Source organism: Pygoscelis adeliae, unplaced genomic scaffold (assembly GCF_000699105.1).
Source record: "Pygoscelis adeliae isolate BGI_AS28 unplaced genomic scaffold, ASM69910v1 Scaffold358, whole genome shotgun sequence".
NCBI classification, from domain to species: Eukaryota; Metazoa; Chordata; class Aves; order Sphenisciformes; family Spheniscidae; genus Pygoscelis; species Pygoscelis adeliae.
In genome coordinates this window covers 1127570-1133805 of record NW_008825429.1, presented here as the reverse complement: position 1 = coordinate 1133805, position 6236 = coordinate 1127570, and positions in this window count along the sequence as shown.

The window sequence follows — 6236 nt, the reverse complement described above, 5'->3', positions numbered from 1 at the left end:
ATGCCTCTGTAGAAAGTATTCACGATGGTCAGGAGGTTTGGAAGATACCCATCTTGTAAGGAGTTCAGGAGATTAGCCGAAATGCTCTCTAAAATAATGAAGATCACTCTCGCCTTCGCTGCCTTCAAAGGAAAGAGGCAGGACAAAGCGCTCATAGACTGTGTTGTGTGTACACATATAAAGCAAAGCACAGGAGGAGCCTGACAGACCTTGTCGGGAAGGGTAGAGTGCACTGTGAGTGTGTGACAAGCCCTGGCATATATACACCTTACCACTGTGATCAGTGGCTTGAAGCCAGGCTAGGTCAGAGTTTACACCAAGGACTGACATCTCTCCTTCCTGCCAGTGTTTGTACACATCCTAAACTGCTATTGCACAATCTGGTGTGAGTGGCACGCTCTGCTCAGAAGAGACCCGAGACTGGAAGAGCAGGCTACATCTGTCTGTTGGGCAGGACTGCAATGCACTGCTAGAGACATCTGGGCCTGCTTGCTTTCCTTCCCCTCCTCCAGTTCCCACCTGCACCCCCAGCCCTGAAACAAAGACTCCCACTAAAAGCAAAGAAGTAGCTGTAGCAGAAGATTCCCTACTTGCTGCCCACATGTCAACTGCTGCTGCAGGCTGTGGCTTGTGTGATGACAGCAATGATTCAATTAAGTGATTTTTTTAATCCTTCCTCTTATGGCAAATAAGTCCTTTTTGTGGACACTCTTAAACCAGTTAGAATGGCCAGGAACTGATCAAGTGTAAATTTGTAAAAGAAAAGGAGGCAGAACCCTGCTTCCCTTCTCTTTTTCTGTCTGTTGCCTCTACCTAGATGCACAGCCAGGCAGTTTGGTGACCGTGCCCAGCTGGTTTTCAGCTCTGCCACTCTGGGAAAAAAAAGAGAAAAAGTGATCAGCCTCCTCCACCATTTGTTTCTGCCCTTGGTGATCTCAAAGCCTGCTCTGGAGTACATCTTTGTGAGCTCCAAGGCTGAACATCATAACTGCCCCTTCTACCCATTCCCACCTAAAAGACACTTTATAGGCCTTTGCTGTAAAGGACCACACTTCACATGTAAAGGACTCAGAAAAGCCAAGGTATGACTCCTGTAACACCTGTAACTCAGGCCTTTTGCACACATATTATTTTTAGTTAATATAGATGGTGTTAACATTAATGCCTTAACCCTTGAGGAAGCTAGCTAATTTCCAGGTCTATATGACCAGGGAGCTGGCTAATTTCCAGTATTTTGGGGACAGAGCCAAGAAGTGCAATGCCAGGGTGTTTCTGGCTGCTGGTGTTCCTGAGTGGAGCACATCCAGGTCTGTGCTTCATCCTGGACTTCCACCCACTGTCTGCCACCACACCACCCTCTGCTTGCACCGTGGGCTGTGTCTTTAATGGCAGGGCTACAAGTTACCAAGCCGCAGCTGCGTGTTGTGATACCGTCAACCAAAACACCTTGAAGGGGACAAACTGGCAGCTTATCAACCTAGCCATACAAGGCTGGTGGCTTAAAAAGAGACAGCCACCTTGGTCTAGGAGTTTTGCGTGAGTAAGATGTAGCAAAAAAGTGACACCATCACCCATGCACCCGCTGTTGTTACTGCAATGTGGATCTAACCAGGAAAAGGCTGTGGCAAGCGGGCAGGAGAGGAAAAGGGAGGGGGGATTTCAAACACCATGGCCCAGAGAAAGCAAGCCCTGCATTCGTGCTTGCATCAGTAGCCTGTCTGTGTGCTGACCCCAGGCTCACCTGAGCCTTGGCAAAGCTCCCCTTTGTTCTGTGTTGGCGTTCGGAATCCAGAGTTATCCCACAGCCACTTTGTGACCCGTTCCACCCAGACAGCCTGCCCATGATTGCTTCATAAAGCAAGACCCAGGAATCAAAACCAGGGCATGTTTCCTGAGCAGAGATGGAAAACAGCTGTGCTGGAAAAAAGGAGGAGTTTGCTGGCTTAGCAGTGGAAAATACAGATCAAGGCCTGCTTGTGCAATCATCCCTGGCTGGCCTTTGGCTGCTATTGTGGCAAGGGGACCAGCTGGAGTTGGCAGGAGGCTGGCGATGGGGGTGGCAAGAGCCTCTGGTGACAAGGCTAGAAACCCAGAGCTTAGTTCTGCACGTTTTACAGATGCCTGGGAGGCTGATAAGTGACATCTGGTGATGCTGCCCTCTCTGCTGTCCTGTGGTCAGATCTGTCCGGCCAGTCCCAGATGGCATTTGAATGGCCAGGCCCACTACTGTAAAGGCACACAGATTTGTAGGGCTTTTTAGAAGCAGCATCTGCCCAGGTGTGGAGCTCGATTCCTGCCTAGTGCTCATAAAGTGCTCACGGTGCAGCCACAGCCAGGGGATGTGGTTATGTAGTCTAGCCAGGTTTCTGCATCTGAATCCTTAGTGCCCATACTAGGGAGTAGGTGCACACCAAACAAGTAGACAATGCACGCACATGCTGTGCAGGGAGGCTGACCAAAAAACCTTAGAGCTAGCATCTGCTCTGCCACCGCAGTCCTCTGAAATCAAGGGAAGGCTATGTCATGTTTTGACTAGCCTTAAGTGCTGCTTGCTTCAAGTCAGGCTTCTGGAAAAGTTCTTGATTTTTATCAAATTCAAAATCTCTAACCAAAAGTAAATGAACTGGCTGAGTCTGAATCCAGAGGCAAGGGGTGCAGGATTCTGTCTGGTGTTTTAAAATCTAATTACAGAGTACAAGAAGGAGAGGATGGACAAGAACAGAGAGGGAGAATTAGGCCTTTGCTTCAGAGCCAAATTATCAAAAAAATTACCCTCTCCTGCTGACAGAGCCCCGCAACATCTCTCCTCTCCCAGTGCTCTCTGTAACTAAGCAAGAAACTAAGGTAAGGGGCAAAATGGTGAGAAGGCAGAAAGCAAAGGAAGTAGGCAGGACCATCAATCACCTCCTAGGCTGATACATACCAGCTACATTGGCCTCTCTTCTTAGCACCTGGAACAGCAGAAGACAGTATGATGAATGTTTTTCACTCTATAGTATTGGAGCTATGGATGCGCTGTAATTGCAGGGAGATCGTGCTTTCTTAGAACTGGCTCAACCTACCGAGCTGAAACATGTGGATTCAGACCTTGCTCTGCAGCAGTTTCCAATAGTGTTCATCACTAAGACAGCACAACTGCAGAGAAAAAAAAAAAACCAAACCAATCACTGCTACAGAGCCCATGAAGGGAAAGAAGGAAGATGTGGTGTGGTGACCTGTAGGAGGGATGAAACTGCAGAACTGAGGCAAGAGCAGTGCCCAGAGGAGTTGTAGAGGGAAGCAATTTTGGTCCAAACTTCGGAGTATTTTTGGCCCTCTATGCCAGGTTTTGTAATCCAGGTACCTCAAGGTGAGGGGTAGGATGGCTGTTGGCTTCAGATGCTGGAAGAACACAGTCCTAATGAAATTAACACCAAGAAACAGTTGTGTTACCAGAAGCACGCTGTGACCTGAGGCAAATGGTAATGTACAGAGATGGATGAAAGCAGCATTACATTTGCAGTCTAGGGACTAGGCTCCCAACCAGATGCAACCATTGCATTATTTGCATTTTAGTAGTTTGCTTCCTGCCATAAAGGATCCCTAGACCTGAGTTGGGAGCTGAAGAGTATATATACACCACCTGGAAGGAGTGAGGGACTTAATGGCTCTGACAGCAGCCAGCCTCTCCTGTGGGAACCCCTTCAGTTGCATTCTCAAGGTGCAGCTTATGGGGGGCTGCAGGAGGTGGCTCCCATGCGCAAGAAAAGAACAAGACGAAGAACATGAGTTTTGCTAAGGCAAATGCACTAGCTTTAGCTATTAGTGATTTAAGCGTGGTCACACTAAACTTGGTACACAGCAGGCTTTGCACAAGTGCACACAAAATCAATTTCTTTAAACCTGGGCAACTTCGTAGTGCATCCAGACAAACAAAACCCAGATAGATACACAAAATTAATAGTTGGTAACAGCTTCAGCATTCTTAGAGCTGTTGAAATTTTGGCATTACTTGCAGATAAAACCTCCAGTGCTTCCAAGTTTATTTTCAATACAAAACAGGATGAAGGCATATTTTAGAAATAATTTGCAAAGCGAGGTGCTAGTCTTTTGGATTTTACTGACCTGAAATTATTCTCTTTAAAAAAAACCTGTCCTTCCCTTTTAACTTCTTAATGTCATATCAGTCATCAGAGTTCTCGTGAAACAAACATTCTGCAACTGTATCTACTCAGCAGGGTCCAAATGGGACCTCAACAGTGGCTGAAACAAAATTTCATTTTAAAAAAATTACGAGTTTTGTTCCCATAGAAAAGTTCCAATTTTGATGAAATTATATTTCCTGCAGAAAAGCAAAACCCAAACCTATCATTCAAAGGTTTGACCCAATGTCTGTTTGCTCTTCAAGAGGGAGAAGAGTAGTGGAGAGAAAGCGAGTGTGGGTTTGGGAGAAAAGAAGCCCTACCAATAAATGGGGGCAATGAAAGCAGAGGGAAGAAAGTACAAATTCCCAGGCATTCCAGACATATCTGGTATCCTTTACGTCCTGCGCTCTGCACTTCAGTTGTACATATTTCAGTGTTCCACCACAGAGGCAGCTGCATTTAAGTTGTGAGTTATTATATGAAGAGTTTTGTATAGTTGTCACAGGATCTTATGAGATGAAAAGGAGCTGACCACGGCAAAGAAAGTAAAATAGAACATGCAATCTATTAACTATGCTGGAAACCACTTACGCCACAGAGAAGTGGGTGCCAGGAAGCAAAAACTTCCAGAAGAAATTAGAAAAAAAGGGAAAAAAAGGAAAAGTCACTGGTAGCTGGGAGAAGAGTACAGGCTCATTACCACATCTGAGCTGTTGAAAAACAGCGGCTGGTTTTCTGTAGCTCTTCATCTGTTTTTCTGTTCATTTTTGTCCTTCTCTTTAACCTTGCTGGGTAAAACACATCTCCAAGGACAAATAAAAATGATTTTCTTACCAGTGCTGCTGACTTTGCAACCTGTCAGAAAACTGACTAAACTTGAAGCTCCTTCAGTCAGTCACTTTAAAATATAGTCAGCATTGTGTTTAAAAAAAAAAAAAAAGGGAAGAAGAAGAAAAAAATATATTAATTCAATGCCAGGGTTACTCCACTGCATATTAAGGCAATCCAGCAGGCTCTGGGAGAAATAGCAAAACTGTGGTGATTAGTAGTTTGACAAAGCAAAATGTTGCAAAATGCTAGGCTTGGCTCTTGCATTATGGTGAAGTTGCTTAATTTGTCTCCATTAAATAGGTATTTTATTGGAGGATCCTTAGATCCAAAAAGCTGACCGGGGAACCAGAAAACACCGTTAAGAACCCAGGCCAAGGAAATGTTAATTAATTTTGCTAGGGTCACACTTAACCTGCCCAAGGAAAAATGTCTGGATCTTAACATTTGAGAGGTTGAAATCTGCAGTGGGTCCTTTTGTCATTACTTACAGCAATTTTCGCTGGAAGCATTTCCCCTTTTTACCTGCACCACAGGTAGATGGAGAACCATAATTTATTTTAGGAAACTTTTCTGCCTCAGCTGCTTCTCTGCTCCTCAGAGGTGTGTCCAGGGAGTTCAGCCCAAATAGCCTGAAGGGATTTATGGATCAGCAGGTCCATCTACCATCTACTGTCTCTGACAAACACTGCTTTCAAACTGTGGTTAGGACAAAGCAGGGGTAACTTTTCAGGAACAGCCTCAACTTGCTCAGGGTCACAACAAAAAAGGTGAAATTATGACTCCTCCATTATCCATTGCCTGCACATTTACTGTACGCCAGCCTGGCCCATGCAATTCACCCTTTCTTATATTCTAACGAGTGTTGGATTCTGACTTATGAGCAAAGTGCATAGGTGCATAAAATGAGAAGTTGTGTGCAGCTCTTTAGGTTATGTATGTGTGTGTGTGGGGGGGGGGGGGGGGGTGTCTGCTTTGCAAAGTAGCTGGTTTGGATCCCTGGGCAAGAATAAATGAGGGAGGAGAAAACATGGAGGGAGTCAGCTATAGGAACAAGGTGAACTCTAGAGCAAAAGATGTAATTTTTCAATCAAGCTTTTAATGAAAAGATCATAAAATAACAGTTTCTCATCACTGTACATTAAGACTGCAAATTTCTGAATGCTGAGATCATATTATATTTTCTGTATCTTTTTATATGACACTTGAGTTGAAGCCACAACTATGTGTGGCTCTGACCTGAATTCAAGCTCTTGAAGGAAATGAACAGAACATGCAGCAGGA